The sequence below is a fragment of the Pseudorca crassidens genome, chromosome 10, assembly GCF_039906515.1.
Source record: "Pseudorca crassidens isolate mPseCra1 chromosome 10, mPseCra1.hap1, whole genome shotgun sequence".
NCBI lineage: Eukaryota > Metazoa > Chordata > Mammalia > Artiodactyla > Delphinidae > Pseudorca > Pseudorca crassidens.
Genome location: NC_090305.1, coordinates 10,696,693 through 10,721,564, shown reverse-complemented (window position 1 = coordinate 10,721,564; position 24,872 = coordinate 10,696,693). Strand labels below are relative to the sequence as shown.

At 46.8% G+C, this 24,872-nt stretch overlaps 1 long non-coding RNA gene across 7 annotated transcripts in view; it reads right to left on the bottom strand.

Annotated features, from left to right (window-relative positions):
- The window catches only part of LOC137231581 (uncharacterized), a 262,745-nt gene extending 247,340 nt beyond the window's left edge, over window positions 1-15,405 (bottom strand). For all 7 annotated transcript variants that reach the window (XR_010946671.1, XR_010946667.1, XR_010946670.1 and 4 more), the window contains exons 1-2: window positions 15,064-15,405; window positions 12,817-13,007 (exon numbers count right to left, since the gene is read on the bottom strand). This is a non-coding gene — a long non-coding RNA (uncharacterized lncRNA). The remainder of the gene's footprint in view (window positions 1-12,816; window positions 13,008-15,063) is intronic.
- Window positions 15,406-24,872: the final 9,467 nt, after the last annotated feature.

Genomic DNA, 24,872 nt, shown 5'->3' with positions numbered 1-24,872 from the left:
CATCACGGTGGCCCCAGCGGTCTGCATGGAAACAGAAGAATAGGGGAACTTGGGACGTGGTTTTCCAAGATTACAGAAGTCCTGATCACTAGCGTGTGGGCTGACTAGAAACCAGGCTGTTCTGAGCCTGGTGGTTTGTTTATTATTGGGTTAGCCAAAAAGTTCGTTCCGTTCGGAGTTTTCCATAACATCTTACGGAAAAGCCCGAACGAACTTTTGGGCCAGCCCAATACTTCTGTTTAGTCATCCTGATACTTGTCTTATCAGCCCATTTAGGCTCCGTGTTTGCTTTTGTTTTCCCATCACCCCGATATTTGCTATCATTTTACTCTCATCATTGCCGCTGTAACTATAATCCACCATGTTCAGTTTACAAAGGACAGTTCATCGTTCATGTGGAAATGTATCTGATGACTTTTTCAGCTAGTCCATTATGCAGGATTCCCAGTACTATAAACTCTGAGACTTTGCTGAAGAAAATTAACAAAAAGCAGAGAAAATTATGGGATTGTGGTCTTCTGTTTTAAAACATTGAATGTGTAGGGTTTTTCATCAGAGTTTTAGGGAATGAAGCTTCTATGCATGGAAACACATTTCTATCAGTTTCTGTATTAATGGCACATTGGTATTTACACTAATCTGATGAAATCAGGAATAATAGCAATAGTTTCTTTCATTTAGCCAACAAATTTTATTAAGCACCTACTAAGTGCCAGTCACTGTTCTTAGTACCAGGGATAAAACAGTGAGTGAAATGAAGACCCCACTCTCTTGGCGATTATAATCTAGTAAAAGGAGGTGGAGAATGAGCATGGATATGATGTCAGGGAGTGACACACGTGAAGAAGGAAAAATGAAGCAGGAGAAGTAGGCAGAGAAGGCCTGGGTGCTATTTTAGGTAAAGTGGTCAGGGAAGGCCTCCTAATAAAGCAAACATATCTGGAATGTGGATTTTTTTTGTTTTACTTTGCGGTACGCGGGCCTCTCACTGTTGTGGCCTCTCTCGTTGCGGAGCACAGGCTCCGGACGCGCAGGCTCAGTGGCCATGGCTCACGGGCCCAGCCGCTCCGCGGCATGTGGGATCCTCCCGGACCGGGGCACGAACCCACGTCCCCTGAATCGGCAAGCGGACTCTCAACCACTGCGCCACCAGGGAAGCCCCACGGAATGTGGATTTTTGAAGTCAAGAGTATCCCAGGTAGAGGAACAGTCAGTGCAAAGGCTCTAGGACAGCAGAGGCTTGGCAGGTAGAGGAAGAGGAAGAGCGAGGAGGTCAGTGTGGTTGCAGTGGAGTGAGGGGGGAGGTGAGTGGTGGGAAATGAGGTCATAAAGGCCGTCGGAGGCTGCATGATGCAGGATCCCACAGACCATGGACAGAACTTCGGATACGGTTCAGAGTGAGTTGGGAGTCTCCTTAGAGGGTTATGTGCAGGTTCTGAGCAGAACATGATATACTCTAAGTTCTAGAAGACCCACTCTGACTGCTGCGTGGAGAAAAGATGTCAGCGTGGGCCAGGGCAGAAACAAGAGGTCAGCTGGGGCCACTGCAATAGTCCAGGCAAGAACGGGTGGGTCCTCTACAGAAGTAACATGTTTGATGTTTGCCTTATATTCTCCTGGGCTTACGTAAACTGGGATTTTTGTCCTCCTTGGTGAAAATAAAGCTTCCTACTCCACAGCTAACCACATGATACAGACTTGCTTAAATGGAACCTAACATTAACTAAAATTATGTTACCAATATATTCTTTTCATCCCTTTCACCCTAACTTGACGGAAGAAATACAAGATTCTTTTTTTCTTTTCTCTGCATAGAAGTCCTCCTAGCAGTTGGTCTCATGTTTGGGGAATGGTACAAGATGAGATGAGGAATTGAGAACTCTGTTTTATTAACTGTTCTTTTCTTCTAGTAGAATTGGGCTTAATCACTTCCACACTGTACATTTCAGACTTTCACAAGTTAGCCTTCAAAAGAATGCTTGTGATGCTAAGTTTTAGGGATCGGATCATATCCTGAATTACAGTATCTGAAAGTTTTCATGTCTATTAACAAAAGACTGCTACTGAATTTTCACCTTGAAATCGGTTTCAAAAAAACGGAGAGAGCAAAACATGGCATTGTTACCATTGTGTTATTTGTTTAAAATATTCAGTGCCCCTCTCCGCAGACCAGTTCCTGCAGAACAATAATTCTTCTCCTCCTGCTAATGCTGGGCTTCACCATTTGATTTCCTTTAGCGAATGAATGTGGCCAGTGTCATCTCTGCCAGGAGCTTTCAAAGCTAACACAGGGTCTCACCACTGCTCCTTCCCTCTGCCGTGAGGTTGACGTGTCCCAGAGGGGGCTGCTCCTTTAGCCTACGCTCTGGAATAAATCTTTCCTATGTTACAGACTATGCAATTGCCGTTTCTTCCTCTTAGAACTTTCCTGATCCTTCTCTTGTTTGATTTTCCAAAGCATAAAAGACCGTGCCTGAATAGTTGGGGCTCTCCTGAGGAAGGGTATTCTGAACATCACGCTCTCAGCAGCTCACATGCTTATCAGCTCTCAGGATAGACAGTAAAGCAGAGAAGAGGGTCGGGGAAGCCCTCTCCACCCTTGCTCAGGTTTTCTCAAAACCCTGCCGCAGGTTACCACCACGCTTGCTCTGAAAAGGCCTGACCAAATGCCGATGCAAACCACCTCATGAATCAGAGTTGCTAGCTCCAATTAATATCACTAATACCTCTCTTTGTTTTCCACCTTTTCTGGCCCTTCCCAATTCAATTTTCTCCCATATTGCTGTCTAGTACTGTCTATGTCACCAAAATGAGAGATCTGTCACCAAAAGGAAATCTTTTTGTGGTGGTGAGTATCTCCCCTTGTAAGATGATCGTATCTTCCTTTAAGTGGCTGGAATTACCACCAGCACAGTTTCTCTTGCATAATAGGTCCACCCTGAAGTGGAGCTATTTTAAGCCATCCATATGATTGTTGTCACTCTTTGTTCCCTAACACCTACATGGATCCTATTATAAGTATCTTGGTTTCCTTTATTTCTGCAGGTCCTCACTCCAAGGGGGAAAAAAAAGAGGAATTATTTTACTTCTTTCATTTAATTTTCCAGACGCCTGGGGAACCGTGCTTAGATAAATCCAAACAGAAGAAGAAAAAAGAGTGCTGCTGAAAGACGATCGGCCCCAATGCCTTTACTTGGCTTTAGAGAAAAGAAAAAGGTGCTTCAGTGGGCAGTGGTCCATTTGAAAGGATAGAAGAGAAATCTCTTTTTGTCTGTGATGGTCTCCTTTACAGCCCACAGTGCTTGTCTCTACGTTTTGCAAGGGGGTATCCCATGAAGCAATTTGCATATGCACTCACACATACACACATATACACACACACGCCCACGTGTATGCAAGCCAAAGAATGGAAGGGCTTCTTCTGTGAGCTGGTAATAAATCTCTCTACAGCGAAATACAGTGATAATGCCTGTCAGAGACTAAGCAAATAATTCATTCCTGATTATTATCCAAAACTTGAGAAGTCTTGTACTCTTTTCTAAAATTTTGCCATCATCGGCATTATCTCAATTTTGTGTACTCTGAACCTCCCAATTCATTACAAACAATAGAAAAATATTACTATCACTGACAACAAAAGACAGCATTCTGACTGCTTGTTATGCCATGTGCCAGATACTAAACGATTCATGTGAATTTTGTGACTTAATTTTTAAAATAGCCCTTTGAGTTAGATATGATTATTGTCATTGTTGCTGTTATTATTATGATCATTTTCCAGATTACGAAACCAAGGCTTTGCGATTTAAATAACTTGCGTTTGAGTTTCAAGTCCCAGTCATCTGACTCCAGGACCCAAGCTCTCAGATAGATACCGGTGTTGTCTCGCTATGGAAACCACGTGGCAGGACAGGAAGCAAAAGAGGAGAAAATTCACCATTTAAGCAGTAAACCATTTTACCTAATAAATCCAATCGTACCTAGCAGGCTCTCCCCACTCACTGCAATATAAACTGGGACAAGCTCCCAAAGTTCTTTTCTCATTTCTCAGTTACACTGCAGCCACATTACGTCACATGAGCCCCTATCCATAGGAGCAATCTGTAAGTGGCTCAGTCTCATAATGAAATCCTTCGGGTAATCCCCTAAAACTCACTGGCTGGGATCCAAGAAGGAAACTTCGAACACCAAATTCTACTCTAAGTGAAAAAACATTTGAGTAAGGACCTAGAATATTTATAGTAGGTGTGAATATCCCTCTTCCCACTTACAAAAGTGATAGAAATTCTGGATGAGATATTGCCACCAAGACAGAGAATCTTCTCCCTTATCGGTATCGGGAACCAAAGAAATGCCGTGATATATTGGAGGGGAACAGCGTGGAAACAGCACGTCAGAAAAGACCTCATGAAATACTCGCCTAGGAAAAGGCAGTCTCCACACACCCAAAGCCCAGGCTTGAAATCATTTATATTTGATATCCACAGAGCGGAGAGCACAGAACTCAGCGCTAAATACTAGAGAAACAGAAACATGTTGCCTGGGGGGAGTGCGATGCGACAGCCAGGCCCGGGATCAGCGCTAACGCGGTCAGACACCTGCGCGATCAGCCGCGAGAATCACAGCCCGCGCGGGGCTGCTGGCAGCCTCCCGGAAAATGCGACAAATAGCAGGGCTGCCCACCCTGGGACATACCTGTGTACACGGAGATGTGACTCTGACTAGTACGTGTATTAATTATTTCCAAGGCCTGGCAATAACTCTTAGGGTTTCCGCAGCAGACTATCCAGGGCAGCGCTCTGAGATCTGCAGGAAGAGGCATAGGGAGCTGTGGGAATTTTCCCACGTGTGGCCCCAGGGTTCCCCCCAGCAGCCACCCCTCATTTCTTTAGCCACAGGTAAATAATGTCCAAAACAGGGCTGAAAAGGGAATGATTCAGTCACTCCCTCGAAGGGCTTCCCAAACATACACCCATCTCTACAGCTTTCCCAGCACACCACAATCTCGTCACTCTCGCCCCATGCAGTTTTCTTCCATCTACCCTAGAGGAACACTCTGCCCCAAGAACATATATCTACACCTTCTTCTGTAGCACACGTCTGCCCGTGTTTTGCTCCCTCCTGGCCTCTGCAAATGCTTTCTCCAGGCCTGGAATGCTCTTAACCCCTCCCCCCATACTCACACCCCAGCCCTTCTGCAGAATCCATCGGACCCTGCAATCTGCTTGCCTGTCTGTCCTCATCCCACTCACCCCCTCTCACTCCTGGGTTGTGAGAGGTGACTGTGATTAAAGAGAGAGAGCTCTGTTATCTTACGGAGGCTCATCTCTGAAGACTGGCGAGCCTACGTCAAATGCAAAGATACTCGGTGGGGGACCAGCGAGTGTAAGAATGCCCGCTGTCCATCCAGATAGAGCTTGGAGCGTCTCCACCTCTGGACCATTCTAGGTACTGGCAGGATGGCACAGACCCTGAGGAGAGACTGGGGGCATAAAAAAGAAACGCGGGGAGAGCAGAGAAAGTGGGGACTCAGCTGAGGCTGCTCTAAGTCAACTGAAGGGTGACCAATGGGAAAAGCAGAGAACTGTTTTATACCTTCTAGAACGCCGTGTGTCTGAGAGTGCCCATCAGTAAGATTATTTTCTTGTCCCTACGTGGTCTTTTAGACATGGTATGATAACTGTAGAGTTCCAGAACGTGCTCAGCTGCGCCAGCGTCCTTGACCCGACCTGGTTCCGTACTTCTCCAGGGCTCACTATTGGTCCTGAACACACTCTCCCTTAAATACAGATTTGCTGCTTGCTTGATGTGTATATGCCTTTTCTTCTGAATGAATTTCTAAGTTCCCACAGTGAATTTCTTGTATCCCACAGCCTGGAACTTAAGCATGTGCTCAGTTTATATAATTATATAATCTCTAATAAGATGTCGTTTTGTAATTTCTTCCTCTGTTATTGTATTATGTAAAAACAGCAGGGTGGATTTTCAGCAACTCCATGGAATTTTTTTTCTGGGCAGTGGAGAGTGTAAAACAACACGAATTTATTACCGTAGCGTTCTGGAAGTCAGAGGTCTGAAATGGTTCTTACTGGGCTAAAATCAAGGTGTTGGCACTCCTGGAATCTCTAGGGGAGAATCTGTTTCCTGGCCCTTTTCAGCTGCTGGACGCTGCCCACTTTCCCTGGCTCATGGCCCCTCTTTCCATCTTCAAAGCCAGCAGCATAGCTTCCTCAAATCCACATCCAATTCTGACTCTCACGCATACGGATCCTGGTATATGGGTCACATCTGGATAATCTGGGATCATCTCCCCATCTCAAGATCCTCAACTTAATTACAACCACAAAGTTCCTTCTGCCACATGCACAGGTCCCAGGCATTAGGACAGACATCTTGGGGTGGGGTGAGGGACTCATTTTTCTGCCTGCTGCAATGTAGGAGCTCTTATTACTCCCAGACCCGAAGGGGAAGAAAAGGGAATGGTTTCCCAAACCCAGAATGAGTTATGGTGGTGGGGAGGTCTCAATGGGGACTCGGTGGTGGTAATAAATACCAGACCCGATCCCTTCCTACTTGGCAGGAGTGTTTTTGAGATGGACTCATTTAAAGCAGAAGCTACACAACATACAAATAAACTTAACTTTAGGGGTCTTGGGTGGAGAGAGAGACAGAGGCCAGCTGAAGGAGGTGACACTCTAACACAGTGGAGAAAGTAAGAGCCCAGACTCTGCAGCCAGACTGCCTGGGTTCAAATCCCAGTGTTACCATTTACTGGCTAGGTGACTTCAGACAAATCACGCCAGCCCTCTGTGGCCCCATCGGTAAAACAGGGATGATGATAAGAACATCTAGCTCACAGAGAGTTTAATGAAATAGTACTTGTGGGACTCTTAGCATGGCTAACAGTGAGTGCCATTGTTACTCTTGTTTAAGAGGTCGCAAACGGATTCCAGTGAAAAGCCTCTGCACGCTGCAGACAGGAAAAACAAAAATGGTTTCAAAGGGAAGTTACGAGGTCAAGCACTCAGAACCACAGGTCCTCATTTTCAGACAACCTGTTTCTTACAGTGGGCAACTCGATGAGGACTTCCTCCAGACCAAGCAGGATTTACACATTTAACATGCACATATGGAAAGGCCAGCGACTGCTCAAAATATACCTGTCGAATTAAAGCAACAGCTCTGTGATGGATTTTAAATATGTTCAGAAAGTCTTTGATGCACCTCCCTTCAAGAAGTGAAGGCTAATTCTCTTCCCCTGGGGTACTGGCTGGATTTAGGGATTTTCTAATGAATAGAATAAAGCAGAAGGGATGGTGTGTAACTTTGGAGACTACATCATAAAAGGCGCTGCAAGGTCCTCCCTGTTCCTTCTCTTGGGTCACTCACTCTGGGGGAAATAAATGGCCACATCGTGAGGACACTCAAGCAGCCTATGGAGAGACCCACAGAGGGAGGAACTGAGGCCTCCCGCCCACAGCCGTGTGAGAGCACCATCTTGAACGCAGATCTTCCAGCCCCAGCAAACCTTCAGATGAATACAGCCCCTGTAGCATCCTGACTGCAGCCTCAAGAGAGACTCTGAGCCAGACCACCCAGCTAAGCCGAGCCCAGAATCCTGACCCTCAGAAACTAAGAGGAATGTTTGCTGTCTTAAATCCCTAAGTTTAGAGGTAATTTGTTATGCAGCAGTAAAAAACAGTAAAGCTCTTTTGTTGATAAGACATCAAACAAATAGTCTGCTTCTTTCACCAGTAGCATCTTGAAACGTGTTTCAACATCACGCATGTATGACTGATTATACATAGCAGGCAGTGAACCTGAGTCCTCTGGGGTTTCTAAAGGTATTTTCGACATGTGCATGTGTACTGCCCAGAGACCTGGGAGTACATCTAGGACGCTCTCTTTGTACAGTTCTCCTTCTGATACACAGACATGCCTTGGGATGGTGCTGGTGCAGTCGCCCTGTTACTACATTTGGCCAGCAGACGCTTTTTCATTTTTGAAGGTCCTATCAAGGACTTCAGAAAATCTCCCTCATTCACTTTTAAATAAATCCCTAATTTAACAAGACCTAACTGTCATTCTCTGGCAATGTCTCACATACATGCGCCCACAAACTTACCAAGGGCTGCAGTTCATTCATTCAGCATTAATTAATTACTGATAACTAGTTAATTACTAATGGACGCACCAGGCACCAATCTTTACAAAGATGAAAAGGCATGGCCTGTGCCCTCAAGAACCTTCAGGAAAATCACTATTACATAGTCATGTACAACCACTGTGGAGTAGCATTCCAAGACCCCTGGAGGAGGGTGGGGAGACCGCAGACTCAATGGCGCAGACTCAGTTCTAACTTTTGAAAAGGATTTTTGTAGCAGCTTCAGGACCCCCCTACCCTGGCCCTGAGTGGAAAACCAGAAGAACACAGAGCGTGGTGTTTCTGACCTGCAGTATTACACAGCGCCTGGTGGAGTATTCAAGTTCAACAAAAGCACCAGACAATAAAAACTGTAATCCAGGATGTCAGCATTAGCCCTGAACACCCCCTTGGTTCCTGTGAAAGGCTGAAGCCAAGTGCTCAGTGCTGGGCAGGGAGGAAGCACAGACATCTTCTCCTCGACAAGCTTTGTGCCAGGTCAGTCTGAAAGGTACACCAGGCTGCCCCAGCTCAGAGGCTGGCGGAACCCACATAACACGTGGAATTATGTATCAGTAAGAGACTTCCAGAGTGTTTATTCACTTCCCAGATTCATTTATCAGGTATGGGATTGAGAGGATTTCCCCACAGGATATGTAGAGATTAGTGTGCAGCGAAAATGCTTTTTCAACAAATGCGTCTACTAATCAGGTCCTGGTTTTCCCATTCTAGCAGGACGGTGTTGCTGCCCTTCGCTGGCATTTCTGGCAAGAGCAAACATCCACGCTGACAGACAAAGCAAGCCGAAGTGTGGACATCTCTCTATCACACTGAAGAGCAGCTGTCACTTTTTCAAAGCCCACGGGCACGTTTTAATATTACGTTAGATCCATACATTTAAGATGAAACGACTTTAGGTCTCCCCGAGCCTACGACACCTGAATGAGAAGGGAAAATACCTTCCCCCCACTGCTTTGTCTACCTGGAGTCATCATTAGATGATTCCCAGAAGCTTCTCAAGCCCGTGCTGGGTCACAGGAATGTGTTCATTAAGAATCCGCCCCATTGGAGCTTAAAAATGCAGCTGAAGGCTCACGGGTCTCTTGAAGGGCAAGCGGAGAGCATGGCCGAGGCCGCTCCAGCGAGCTTCTTATATAAGCCTCTCTCACCGCCTCTACAGCGAGGCCAAAGCAACCTAACGAAGAGCGAAAACATCACCCCCTCATCTGCTCTGTTCTTTGCCAAACATCTGGTGTTACATAATAAGCCACTGGGGTCGTTTTTCTTGCTTTCCTTTGCTCGCTTTTTAAAAATAGGCCTAACAATTAAATCTGGTTTTTAAACTCTAAATTTCATATATTTTCCATAAGCTCTTTGAGTGGACTGGTCTTGATTATTCTTTTCCATTAAAAACCGGTACAGTCATGCTCCGAGCGGAAACCTCTAAAATAAAGCTGAGAACCAAGAAGGGAACCTCTGATCCTTCCTCAGTGTCTGCAGAGGTCCGTTCCTCACGGGTAAGCAGCTCAGGACAGTAAGGAAGATAACAACGTGCCAATGGCCGGAGCCGCCAATGACCTCCGCGCTGAGGAACGCTTGCCCTGCACTGTGGCTCAGTTTTCCACAAAGGGGAACGATACCTACTACACCTCAAGGAATTTCTTTTTTGTTTAGCTCCTTACAATTTTTCAAAGCACCCTGAGACAGGACAATGGGCTGGAACGTGCTCTCGGGTCACAGCTGACTGTAAGGTCGCCAAGTCCTTGGTCAGACACAAGGTGTGGCCATGAGGTGGGAGTATCCTGGTTTTCTTTCTCTCCCTCCCCTCTCCCGCTCCTCATAGAACCCGGTCCAGGCCTGAGGCCAGCCTCCTTTAATTTTCCAGGAACTGGTGTGTCTTTTCCCTTCCCTGGCTATTCTCTTTTCTACCTCTTGGTTACTCTCCCAGCTCACCGACTGCCATCCACTTACCCCTAAAGAAACGAGCACGCGAGAAAATACAGTGAAACACCGTGTCTCGGGCACTGTGGCAGGAACACTCTCTTTAAGGAACATATTATCCCCCTATTGTGGAGAAACTGAGGCTCAAGAAGATTAAGTAACTTGCCTGCCAAGTAGCTGAGCTGGAATTTGAATTCAGGCCTGTGGATAGAAGTGGCCATGTAAAGTCATGGTTAAGAGCTTGGCTTTTGAAGTCAGCAGAGCTGGGTGCAAATTTGAACTTTGCCACTTAACTGTGTCACTTTTGGCAAATCATTAAATTTCTCTAAGCCTCACTTTCCTTATCTGTAAAATGGAGACAGGAGATAATGATAAAAGTGTCTCCACAGGGTTTTGTGATAATGAGAAAATGAAGGTGAAGTACTTGGTAGAGTGGCTGGCGTGCTGGAAGTTTTCAATAATTATAAGCTATCATTATTAGTATCCACTAGATTTGCTATAAACCACTCCAGTGCACAACTTCCACAAGAACACTCGGCCTTTTGCTGTTAGGCTTTAAACAAAATACCTTAGTTAGTCTATAAGTAGTAGCAAGTAACAAAAACCTAATGAAGAGTTACATCAACCACAGGGATTTTTATTCTTTGCTCAACAAGAAGTTTGAAAGTAGATGGTCCTAAGGTAGGTTTGGTGACTTAATGATACCATTGGGGAATCAGGCTCATCATGGCTGCCACAGCTCCAGACATCACATCTTCATGTGATAGAATGGAAAGGAAAAGGACAAAAACAACATTCTCCTCATATTCCTCTCTCTTATCAGGAAGGAAAACCTTTTTCAGTTGCTTCCAGCAGACTTTACATTATATATCCTTGGTCAAAGGTGACCATATGTCTGCATATGTCTGGCAAAGGAGAATGGGATTGCCATGGCTGCGTACAAACTTTTTCTGTAAAGGGTCAGATGGTAAATAATATAGTCTTTGCAAACTATATGGTCTCTGCCACAAGTAGTCAATTCTGCTGTTGAAGCATGAAAGCATCTGTAGACAGGAGGTAGACAAATGAGTGTCTGTGTTCCAATAAAATTTTATCAAAAGAGTCAGCAGCTGGATTTGGCCAAATCCTCCCTTGGACCAATCGTGATCCATTGGTGGGTGTCACTTGAGCACATGGCCGCCAGATTAAAGTTGGCTTCCATTAGCAAGGGAAAAAGGAGAATGGGTGTTAGGCAAGTTATGCCTCAGGGATAGTGGTCCGGTAAGACTCTGGGGAACAGGACAAATCTGAAGACATGAGGGGCAGGGCTGGAATTGTCAGGAAGCTGGAGGTTACACTGACGCAGAGATGGGCTGGTGCAAACTTTCAAGCCCCCCCCCTGCACCCCCGTTGTCTACACCAGTGGTTCAAACTGCTTTGGAAGAGCCCTAGGATTCCTCAGAGGTGCCTGGGGTGTGTGCACAAGGGACCACAGTGAGGCAGCCAGCTGCAGGCCCCTGCCTCCACAACTCTGGCCAGAGACCTCTTTTATCTGTTCTACATACAGGCACACACCTCAGAGATATTGCGGATTCAGCTCCAAACCACTGCAATAAAGCGAATCTTGCAATAAAACAAGTCACAGGATTTTTTTGGTTTTCCAGTGCATATAAAAGTTACGTTTATACTACCGTAGTCTATTAAGCGTGCAAAAGCATTATGCCTAAAAACGCAGCGTATGTACCTTAATTTTAAATTACCATATTGCTAAAAAATACTAACCATCATCTGAGCCTTCAGCGAGTTGTAATCTTTGCAAGAGCAGTGTCAAAGATCACTGATCACAGATCACCATGACAAATACAATCATTATGAAAACGTTTGAAATACTGCAAAAATCACCAAAATATGACACAGACACATGGAGTAAACAAATGCTGTTGGAAAAATGGCACTGATAGCCTTGCTTGTAGGATTGCCACATACCTTCAATTTGTAAAAAACACAACACCTGAGAAGGGTAATAAAGTGTAGAGCGGGGGTGGGGGGGGGAGGGGGAAGAGTTATGCCTCTATTGCATTTCTGTTTGTGGGGCCTTTATAGGAGGCAGGAGGAGAAAATCTCTAATAAAAAAATTAAAAACCACTGGCCTAAAAGATAAAGACCTATCTACCCATAAGACATCCCTTTCTAATTATATCTCCCATGATTTTATTAAATAAACTCTGCCCCCAGGAGATGGAGACAAGTATTTCTCAAGTTATTCCACCCTTGTCGCTTTCCTTCAACTTTGCACCCCAGCTCATGTGCAGACCAGGACTCCCCTCTTAATTCTACTCAAATAGAAAGTTTCCCCAACATACAAGGCTCCTTGTCAGCCTAACGTACTCATTCTGCATGTAACACACTTGGTGTGAAAGGGAATAGAAAGAAGTAAAAGATACAGAAAGAATATAAATGAAAGTTGAGGATAAGGTGATGAGCATGATTAGAATATATATATTTAGAAAAACAACATGTACTTCCAAATGAGTTTTACCCTGCCTGCATCCCTGGGAGGACACGCTCTCCAATAAGGCGGCCAGGACTCACCTCCTGGGAGAATTTTCTCATTTGGAATTACATTTAGATCCAGTTTTCAAGCCACAGAAGAAAACCAACATTTAGATCCAGTTTTCAAGCCACAGAAGAAAACCAGACTCTTTCAGTTAGAGTGTATCCTATTTCCTTTTACCAAAAGTAGTTTCTCTTACCTTGATCGCTGGCTTTTTCACTGGACTCCAAATGACTTCTAGATGGTTCCAAACATCATATTCGCCTTCAAAAACAGCTTGTCAGGATTGAAGGTATGAACAGACGTGCCTCGGGTTCTCAAGGCGATTCCTCAGAAGATGCCTCCCTCTTTCCTTAGGGTGATGGCATCTCCGCAGCCATGGCCGGACTCCTGAAAACATGACAAAGCAGGGAGGCCTCTTCAGCTGGCCCAACCAAAGAGGGTTCTCAGACTATATCAGGTAGAGGTGGGCCTTGAATTCGGGTGAGGTTTGATTAAGAACACGAATAAAGATTCAGAGATGGAGAAGCACTTTAATTCTACACCTAGACTCTGAGATCTCCATTTAAATCCTGGTTTTGCCATTTACTAGCTGTGGACCTCGCACTATTTACTTAACCTCTCCGGATCTCAACCTCTTCATCTATGAAATGGGAATAATAAGACTACCTCTCAAGGCTGTTGTTGAGGACTAAATGAGTTAATACAGGTAAAACACTAAATATGATGCAAATGTGTGTTGTTGTCAGTATTATTAGGCCCCCATATTAAAAAGTTTAGTCCAATCAACATAAAAAACCTGACCCTTTCATTTAAATCAGCCCTTCTCTCCTTCTACCAACAGCTGGAAGCTGGCTTAGGTTTGGGGACTTGTGGTTGGGGATCGGGGAACGTAGTCAGTGTTTGCTTCTTCCTCTCGGATCCTCCAATCACTGGCTGGTGGTTCAGGTATCTCAGGGCCCAAAGAACAAAGTCCTTCAGGGAAGCCTCAGTTGTAATTAGGGGTTGGTGGCAGACATTCAGATGCTGGCTCTTTGTCTCGTGGGGTCCTTCTGTGGGTTTTTTTCCATGGTGGGATGTTCCCTCCCACGGGCAGCCTCGGTTGGCAGGCCACCCTGCCCGCACAGGTCCTTCTTCCTACTGCTCACTGTGGCCCCAGCCCTGCCTGGGGAAATAGGTCCACTTTGCCAACAGGAAGACTAGCTGGTGATGTGTGCCTTGCCAGCTCTTGGAAGACAGTCTGGTCCAAATACCTCCTTCTCTAGCCACTGCAAATGGTTCTCTCTACTCTGAGGTCACCTTGGCCCCCATGTCCCCCAGACTCCAGGAGACACCTGCAAGGTCTCCAGGTGGTTCCCTGGAGCCCTCCTCACCTATCTTAAGGTAGGTGCGAAAGCACAACAGGTCGACATTTTTCTAATAAAATGTTCCCTGCTGGCCTTACCTGGGTCCTTAGCCTCCCATCGCACAGCCTGGAGTTGAGGGGTGGCACTGTCCCTCCAGCAATCCCACAGAGATGGCCTGCACCTCACTGGAGAACGTGGGCGGCAGTTAGTGGGCACACAGATTGTTCTGTGTTTGCGTCTGAGCAGAAACTCCAGCACATGTGCATAGGAGTCCCCCTCTATCGTCCTGTCACAGGTGGGTGAATGCTAGGTTGGAGCAGACTAGAAGCACTGTGGGAAATTTCCCGGAGGGCAGCTTAGGGGGCCCAAGGGAAGGGCTTGACTACCAGGGAATGGAATTTGGGCTTGGTGGTGTAGACAATGGGAAGCCTAGGTGTGTTTCTCCTTCTCCCTTGTAGGAAAGTGCCCCAAGTCACCATCCTGCCCTCACATCCTCTGAGCTTTCTCTTTCCCGGAGTCCGGTGGCCCCAGAGAACCCTCAGAACATTTTGTTTAAAACCGAAAAGGAGTGGCAAGCACGTGCTTGTGTGTTTTTGTGTGTGAGTGTAGTGGGGTTGGACTGCGGTGGGGGACGTGAGACCAGCCACGAGCCAAGGAGAAAAGTGAAGGCAGAGAAAAAACGCCAGTGAGCAGAGAGAAAAGTCGGCCCTCCAACCCTCACACAGGAAATGAGGACGCCGGGCGTGCAGCGGGGTCAAACGAGGTCAGAGGAGATTTGCTCTCTGCGCGCCTGGAATTAAGGGCATCCCAGGACAGCTGCGGGGCGGGAGGTTCCCCGGGTCCTCCTCCACATAACGGGTTAGGATCCCAGGACTCGGGTGCAGGGAAGGATCCTCCGAAACGGTGGTGCTATAAGTCTTTTACCCCCAAAAAGGAGGCTGCAGATTGCTTCTCTGGAGGGGGAGGCTCTCAAGAAGAGAGACAGAATAATTGTCGATAGGTTTGTGTTAATATATCTCTTTCAGAATCAATTCCCAGTAGAAGGGCTCTAAAACAAAACGAAAAACAACAAAAAAACAGTGCTGAAAACATCAATGTACCTGCTTCAATTACAGGCTCCGAATCCTGATTCTCTGAGTCGAGGACAAAGAGAGACGCCATCGAAGCGTACAGCTCTCCCAGAGGAACTCCGAAATCGAAGCGGCGCGGCCAGCAGGCCTGGGAGCGCCCCAGGCCCGGGTGGGTCTATGTTCATTAAAACTTTTGCAGGAGGGATGCGCGGGCTCCGGTCTCCCCGCGCGCCCCGCACGGAACCCGGCCAGGACACCAACAGCGCGGCACTGCCACCTTGTGGGCGCCGTCCGCCCGGCCGCCGGGCGCCGAGCGCCGAGCGCAGGCTGCAGTCGGCGGGGCGGGCGGGCGACGGCTGGGAGCCCCGCGCGTCCGGCGCCCGCAGGAACGCGCCGCAGAGCCGGAGCCGCGGGAGCCCGCGGGGGCGGAGCCGGGGGCGGGGCGCGCCGGCGCCTGTCACGTGGGTTAGCAACAGGCAGCAGCCAATGGGAGCACGAGTCAGGTGGTGCGTGCGTTCGCCGCCGCCGGAGAGGCCAGGCGGGTGTGGAGGTTTCTGTGCCCCCGGGGCTGATTTGGGCCGGGAAAAGGCTTCCTAGAAGGGTGCGCCTCTCGGGCGGGGAGCCCTTGGCGGTGGAGGGGCAGGCGAGACACTGAAAATAGCAGAGAGCTTTAAAATAGGACTTTCCCACTCGTAGGACTCAAAGCAGTGACCCTGGAGGGCGGTGGGCGGCGGTGAGGTGGGAAGCAGAGGAAGAGCAGCAGAAACCCCGCCCCGATCCTGGGTCCGGGTGCACCCCCTGCATCAGCCACTTGTCGTGCCAAAGCCTTGGGGCTGAAATTGCCACTTGGTTCCACATAAGGGGATTAAAACAAAAAGAATAATGAGGTTCCTGGCAGTGCCCTGTCCCTATTGGCAACTTCGCCCTGCCTGTAACAGGTAGGGAAGACACGCACGGTCTTGAAGCCCTCACGGAACCCAAGACTTAGCCCCAAGAGGCCGAAGCAGAAGAAAGTCGGGAATGGGGTCAAAAGAAAATGTCAGCTGAGTAGTTGGTTTTAATTATTGTAAATGGAAAAGCCACATCCAAATGTACATCTAATGACTTTTACCGTAATCCCACCATGCCGACAAACTAGCCCACCCCTAAACGCAGAGAAGACCATAACACAAAATGTCAGAGGTGTGTTCCAGAGCATGGGCGAGCCCAGGACCAACAGAGACAAGCATGGTTTCCATCAGATTCTCGCTCTTCTGGTTTCATGGTCAAGCACACACTTGATCTCAATAAGGGCATTTCTCTTTCTCTGTGTGTGTGTCTCTGTCTCATTGCCTTATTATGTTCTCCTGGAAGCTCTTTTACTTCATTTTTGTTGTTTGGGAGTTCACCTCGTGTTTTCTTCCTCTGAAATGAATACAGGGCGTAGATGGCCTCAGGAGGGCATCTAATCCATTGCCCTGCCTCAAGGCACGTTGAAAGACTATAAACTGTGATACTGTTGTAAAGTGTTATTGTAGAGACAAAAATATCTCAAAACCTGCAGGATCTAGCCATTCCTATTCTTAAAATAACTTAAGGAAAGATGTTGTACAGTACTCTTTAATAACCTACTACAAATGCTAACCACTTTGGGTAAGATATAATAAGAACTTTCTGATCCCAGGTTTTGTTTCTATTTAAGCTCATTCAGGGTCAGGCTACCCCAGAGGGCAGTCGAACATCTGCCCAGCAGCTTACGGGCAGGATGTGCACTTCCCTCTGTCAGGAACAGAGATCAGTGGTGCCAGCTGCCACTGGGAACCTTGCCTGGTGCCCAGGCCCTGTGGGGATTTGCCAGGGCAGCTCTGAGAAGGAGATCCACTCTGAGTCATATGGTCGTCTTTTAGTCCGACGCTGCCAGGTGAGTTCATTGATTCACTCAATGAACAGGCCTTGTGCATTACTGTGTGTGGAAATAAATCTACTGTACTTGATGGTTATATTTATGCAAATTTGATACAGTATTTGGTTTTTTAATGTATCATACTCTCAAGTCCTTGGCCAGGAAAGGGTTTTGAAGGTGTCAAGAAGATTCAACGTATATTTATTGAGCTCTAAGTGCCAGGCCTTCATTTAGGTACTGGGGCTGCAGCACTGCAGCAAGGAACTTGCATAAAGGAATAGACTCATGAGGAAAGGAAGTAAGGATGGATGCACCCGTTTCCATGGTCCAGGAGTCAGTCCCCTCCCCCACACGAGCTGACTGTTGGCTTCCTCTTATTCTGCTCCCTCAAACTCCTGTGTTTCAGCCCCACATTCTTTGGGGGGACTTCTTTTTTTTGTGTGTGGTACACGGGCCTCTCACTGTTGTGGCCACTCCCGTTGCGGAGCACAGGCTCCGGACGCGCAGGCTCAGCGGCCATGGCTCACGGGCCCAGCCGCTCCGCGGCATGTGGGATCTTCCCGGACCGGGGCATGAACCCGTGTACCCTGCATCGGCAGGCAGACTCTCAACCACTGCGCCACCAGGGAAGCCCTGGGGGGACTTCTTGAATCATGGAGTAATTAGGTCACCCACATGTTCAATATTATTAAACAATGTGACACGATAGGAAACGTCATGGGCTGGGAATAAAAAAAATCTCTACCTGGTTCCAGCCCTGGTCTGTCACTTGATGAAATCCATATGTCTCTACAAATCTCTTAAGCTTTGAATCTTGGTTCTCACATCCCTAGAATGGGATGATTCTTGCTTTGCAACTCCACAGGGTCAAGATTCGAGACCTCGGTTTTCTCATCTGTAAATTGAGGGGTTTGAAGTAGATTTAAAGTTTGCATACTTTCTTTAGAAGTGGATTCCCCTTTTGAGATAAAATCTAACCTAAAACCCCAACATATAAAACTGATGAAGACAGGCTTGCTCTAGTGGCCCTAAGGGAGAAGGCTCAGAGTCCTACATACTTTCTTCCTCCATCCTTAGAAGGCCCTTGAGGCACCTGTGTGGGACCCTAGGATTCCACTGAGCACAGTGTGAAACCTGCTGTGTTAGATGATTATGTTTAAAGTACCTTCCAGTCCTAAAATTCTACAAATCAGAACGTTCCAATATCGTGTGTTTCTATAAGATTTAACCCCCGTTTTCTTCCTTCATTAATTAATATGTTGTGGGAGATAGGCACCAACTTTACTAAAACCAAAATACATTTCATTACTCTCTTCCTATCTGTGAAGCCAATCTTTCTGTCACCAAACGAAATTAGATTTTGATGAAACGTAGTATCCTGTAATGAGAAGAACCCCAGACTGGGTGTGAGAAGATGTGTGTGCTAACCCTGGCCTTGCATTTAACTAGCTCCCCACCCTTGGTCAAGTCTAGGAAACTTACTAACCCAGCCAAATCAATAAAATTAAGAAGCTGGGTGACTTAGTAATCATAGGATTGCTCCTGATCATTTCTGGATTCCATGCCCTAATGAGTTTCTCTAAATTCAATAACGTTCACATTCCACCCTGCCTACAGGCCAAGTCTCTCCATCACACTCTCCTCAGTATATATACTCACCCCATTTGGAGAGGAAGGGGAGGCGGGTGGGAAAGAAGACAAATTAGGTTGTAAATGACACCATCAGGACATCGAGCTAGAAATATCCACTGAACCACCGCTGTGTTCGCCCAGGTGACTGGAGCTCACAACGTGCCTCGACCTCAACTCACCAAGCGGGATCCACGTCTCCATTAATAAGGGTCCTGCTAGGCACTGAATGCAGTATGGGCGTTCATGAGGGCAACCAGAAAATCCCAGGGTTTGGGGAATGTTTCAAGGAAACAGTCTGGGTTAAGTATCCAGGACCTGGGGTTGGACCAAGAGGAAGGACCCCACAGGAGGCAAGCAGTCTGATTCATTGCCTCCAAGCATGCACGTCCTGGGAAAAGGCAACAGGCCCTGCCTGGGAAGCCAGGGAACCTCAGGGGTGGACACAAGAACAACAGCTCTGGTCATGGCTGTGACTTGGTTATAAGTTAACTTTATGGGTCACCGAGTGTCTGGAAACAGACTATAAAAAGAAGAAAGGGTGTCCCAAGCAGCTTTGTGTTGGAAATGACTGTGACCAGTTGCTTCTAGAAGGGAGGTGTATTGACTGCAGTAAAACTTGATGGGCTCAGCACTGGTCTGTTAAGGCTGGAATCAGAAGTAAACTTGGGACCTGAGTAATTGGTATGACGCTGTGCCTAAAAGTGGGAGCAGAGGGGATTTTTGTCCCAAGCGGTAAACAATATGGTACCCAACTGATGCACATGATCTGCCTTCTTTGTGACCTCTCATCCCATGATCCTGTCTACAGGCAGCTCTTTTAGGTTAATCTCACAGTCCACACAAATTGGTACAGTTTGACTTTCGCTGTAATGGCTTTAAAAAAAAACAAAAAGAAACAAATGAAAAAAACCTCCTTGTTGGTCTTGGAACGACAAAACATTTAAGGTAAAAATAAATAAAAACATCAGCCTCAGAGACTTGCTACACTTAACTGTTTGTTCTGGAGGAAACAGTACGTTGCATTTCGTGTTATCTCCAGGCACCCAGCTTTAGCCTCCTCCAGCTGGTCAACAATTAAGCACAGAATTTCAAGTCATCTGGTGTCATCCACCGTTGTAAGCAACGAATAAAAGAAGATTCTGCTGGAAATATTTCAAAAAACACATATTTTTTTCACTTGATCTTTTTTTCAAAGTTTGGGGGAGGCGTACTACAAATTTGACTCAAAGTACAACGTAGGAAAGCGCTGAACTGAGTTTCACAAGGCCAAGAGCTCATCTTAACTCTCACTATCTCTAGCTGTGCGGCAATCAGAACATAAGCCCATATCTCTGAGCCCCGGTTTGTTTATCCAAAAGATGAGGGAGGTTGAACTGGGTCATATTCCATATCACAGAGCTCAGCTCTCATCATTGTTAATGTTTCCTGAGACAAGCACTTTGCCTTCTTTATCAGATATTCCTTGTAACAACCCTATGATATATGTATTATTATTTTCCCCATTTTTCAGATAAGGAAACTGGGCTGAGAGAGGTTTTGAAACTTGTCCAAGGTCACACTATGAGTAAGTGACAAATCCGGCATTTGAACCTACTTTTCTCCCAGATGCCAAGTTGCATCAACTGTTTCACATTACTGAACTGCCTTAGAGTTCACTCAGGAAGGAGGGCACCTAATGTTTAATTTATGTCAGAATTTCACCTCGACTTCCTCAAGAGAGATCACCTCTATGTTGGTTACCGCTCTCTCATCTTTAGAGAAGCACCCATAAGTGATTGCTGGGGCAGAAGAGGGTGGAAACATCACCTGGGGAGCCGGAGGTGCTGGGGGGACAGCACACCCAGCCTCTGAGGATTGAAGAGGAGAGTAAACTTTTGTCTGGTGAGCATGCCCCAGCATTCAGAATCCATGAGGCCACAACTGCCCAGAAATGACCAAGGCAGGAGCGACAAGGGGAGCCCAGGGATGCCTGACCAAGACCTTCCTGTCACTTCCCCTCACACACCCCCTTAGGCAAAGCCTGGCACCTAAATCTCCTGGTGGGTGTGCAACCAACATGATGCCATGTATGTAGCCAAGTACAGCTAAGAAATAGCAGCAGAACCCTCCTTCTCAGGAAGCTGGGGTGTCCAGAATGGGGGATGGGGCTGCCCAATTTGGTTTCTGGTTCCCCCACCCCTGGGGTCACTGCTCCTGCATGGACACCCTGCAAAACGTCTACGTGCTCCGTCAGACGACAAATAGGGCCCCACCTGCCTCGTGACCAAAGACTTAGATTCCCTGGAATAAAACAATCCCATGGAGCCTCCACAGGCCTTGGGGAACGTTTGGGTTTCCATGATGTTGAAAATGAAAACTAGCGATGTATACAAGGAGGGGCAGTCACGATCCAGAGATGGATAAGATACAGTCCCTGCTCTTAAAAACTCACTGTCTAGTGGGGTCCACCAGGGCTCCCTTCCCCTTACGACCTCCTGGGTTAATCCAGTTATCCTAAGACCAGAAAAATATCATGCATAAAAGATAAGCATAATTTTTTAAGTACACAACTTATTAACATGTATTTAATGGATTAAGTAGAAAATAATCAGTTGAGAAATGTCAACCTCAAGAAACAGCACATTTTGTCTTGAAATACTGGGGCTGTCAGAAACAATAAAAAATAATCTCATTCATCATCAAGAAAGAGGAAGCAGCTATGCATATTCTCAAGAATAAGGGTGGAAGAGCTAATTCTCCTTTACTTGTTTATATTAGATTAATCTTGATCTGTATTGAGGATGTAAATTACACTTCCTCCAATAAATTCAATTTTGCAGACAAAGATGTACTTCTTTTCCAATCTATTTTTAGTTGCTTAAAAACTGCCCCACATTTTGCTGACCACATGTGAATTATATGAACCCCCCACCAGCTCCCTGAGGAGGTCATTTCCATTTGGGGAATCCCCCTTGAGGAATGAGGGAATATTCCAGCGGAAAGAACTCTGATTTCGATGTTAGGAGACCGAGAATTGATTCTAACTCTGCCCCTAACTAGATGTGAACTTACAGACAAATTACTTCACCTCTCTAGTTCCGTGTACAGTGAGGAAGTAAAATTAGATGATATCTTTCTAAGATTCCTTCCAGCTCTAAAATTATGTCTTTGCTCAATTCTCACGAACAAAAGCAGGGAGTTTCTTCCGCGTGAGAACATTGGATAGACGGGGAGGAAAGGTAAAGGGGGCTCTGGGGACTGGAGGCTGAGCCAGGGACCCTGGAAGTAAAAGCACATAAAAGAGAGCCCGCGGCAAAGGCTTCTGCCTAATTCCCTGGAAATTCCCTGGGTGGATTCCCAGAGCACACATTGAAGATCGGTGCAGTGGGATTCTATGAGATGTGACATTGAGTAGACCTATTTATTGTCCTCTGAATCAGGAATATTTTCATGAAGAGAAGGGACAGTTAAAAAAAAAAATGCAGCCAAAGTGAGGAGTTTAATAAGGAATGATACCTCAGTGAGAAGAGACCCATCTTCCATTCCAGTGGGGACAGAGGCTACTTGCAGGGCTCTTATGCCTCCCTTTGTTGTGATAGGAGCTCTGGGTCAAGAGGTGCACCCACAAGAAAGCCAAACCCCTAGGAAATGCCTACGTTGAGATATAAGAGAGCAGTAGCAGTGGAAGCAGCCACAACCAGAAGGGCTGACCCGAGAAAATACTCATTATTTCAAAGGAAACATCAGAGGCCTCAGATTCCAGGCCCAGGGAAAGGGGAGCCTTTGGGAGGAGGGAAGGGGTGTTCCAGTGAGTCTGCAGTGGGTGATTCACAGGCAATGCAGGTTCTCATCTTCCCTACAGTCAATGTGCAGGACTCCCCTTCCTTGGGTTCCTAGCCTGGAAGAGAAGGGATTTTTACATTACAGCCAGAGTGCCCTGCAGCCACCCTCCAGCAGGGCTCTGTCATTCCCCCAGTGTTGCTATTCCAGCCTGGCCGTGACTCTCTTTCACCTTCTAGGACTTGCCTCTGATTCGAACATGAAGAGGGGGAAGAGAGCGAGCTTTTTCTCCCCAGTTGAATACTGGAGTCAGGATGATTAGAGTCAATTTTGTTTCTGCTCCATAAAAAGTACCAGGATTTGTGGTCTTCCTACATTTGTGGTCTATGCCACAAATCCATGCCCTCAGTGGAAAAGAGGAATTGCCCAAAGTTCACTAGCAATCTTGTGTTCATGTGGAATTTCAGGATTGTTCCTAGCCACCTCTCTGCCTGTGACTGCTGGTTACTTTAATATTACCCTGTGTGTTTGTAATAATGACACTGCAAACGGGTCAAGAATTTACACTCTTTGTACTTTGTACATATCACCCTCTTTAATCTTCAACAACCTGGCGAGATACCTTTATCTTATTTTATGAATGTTGAAATCGGGGCTTTTGGAGATAAAGTTACTTACTTAGGCTGGGGAACTGAAAACTACAGCATGTTTTTCTGATTCCAGGGCCTGTGGTCTCCTCTTATCCTACAGTCCATGACAGGCCACGTCTCATGAAACTGGGGCCAGAGACCCAGGAAGCAAGCCCAGGTGTGGTTTATACCAGCATCGGAATGTTACACATTGGTGTGTAAGGCTTTTCTATACGGACAAATAGGCTCAAATGAGACTGTTCTTTCTGTCTGAGCAGACTTTATACTTAAATATAAATGAGGGGGTTAGGACTGGTTCCTGAGAAATCCCCTTCAGGCCCAGCTGCAGACATTTTCTCTGTCGCCTCTCGTGACTGTTTCTCTACTCACGGTGTCTTTCCATCAGTCAGAGCTGCCTCACTTACTCCTGGAGCTGGTGGGAGCCTGGAAAGATCCTGAGAGTGACACCCTATAAAAAGGAAGAGAGCGAAGGCTACACCAGCCCCGTTCCCAGGGGATTCTAGCCCCTTGCGTACAAAGCGTTCCTTCTGAGAGCCCGGTCACTTCAGAGGCCTGCCCTCCCCTGCCTGGAAGAAATGGGGATGCTGACTAAGGCAGGACGGCCTTTTGAAGGGCTGGCTTTCTCTATGACGTCTCTATGAAACAGGAACTTTTCAGAACGTGTCTCGTGAGTACTAAGAGCCAAGTGCTTGGAAAATGTTCAGAAAGACAAGTGTCTGCTTCTGGGACAGGCGAGCAGGGGACAAGCTGCAGAAGGTGTTCTCTCTAAGTGGCAAAGGAGAAAACAGGGAAGAAACCGGAGGTGGGAGTGAGCAAGGAATCAGGAGGCTAGTGCCTGTGCTTGCAAGGAAGAGCCACGTGTGTGCGTGTGTTTGTGTGTGTGTATCTGTGTGTGACTGGGTCTGTGTGTGTGTCTGTGTCTTTGTGTCTCTGTGTGTGTGTGTGTCTATGTCTATGTGTCTGTGTCTGTGTGTGTGTCTGGGTCTGTGTGTGTCTGGGTCTACGTGTCTGTATGTGTGTGTGTCTATGTCTATGTGTGTGTTTGTGTGTGTGTCTGTGTCTGTGTGTGTGTGTGTCTCTTGTCTCTGTGTGTGTCTGTGTCTATGTGTCTGTATGTGTGTGGTCTGTGTCTGTGTCTGTGTCTGTGTCTGTGTGTGTGTCTGGGTCTGTGTGTGTGTCTGGGTCTGTGTGTGCACATCTGTGTGTGTGTCTGGGTCTGTGTGTCTGAGTCTGTGTGTCTCTGCGTGTCTAGTGCTATGTGTGTGTCTATGTGTGCAAGTAGGGGAGCAGGATGGTAAGGGCTTACAGGGCAAAGGAGCAATACTGAGAAATGCTCTGGGCTGAGGGATAGCTTTGAAATATTTCCAAATGCTTGAAAATTCCAACCTGAATGGTGCTCCTACTGCCTCACCCACCCCCGAAACCCCACACCCCACGGTCAGCGCTCCCCCAGGAAGAGGCTGCAGGGACGTCACAGAGAGTTTCACTCAACGGCCTTCAGACAGAGCTCCTCCAGTCTCTGCCAGTTTCCCTTGAAAACATCACACATTCTGAGGTCCAGTTTCTTCATCTGAGAAGTGGGAACAATACTTCAAAGGACTATTGTGAAAAGTGAATGACTTGCCACGTGAAAGCATAGTGTCAGGCACATGGGAGGCGATCAGTACATTGTCATGAATCTCCTCATGAAGACAATTAGACCTTCAAATTTACTCAGTTGAATTTTGTGTTTTAACAGTGCTAACATAAACGGAGGTGGCTGAGCAGGGTCAAGTCATTTTTCTCAGACACTTTCTCACGGAGGTGTTGTGAGGATTAAATGAAACAACACATAAAGCACTTAGAATGGCACCTGTCACCAAGATGGTGCTCAATAGCTGTTAACTCAATTAGACAAATGAACCAGGTATACAGAA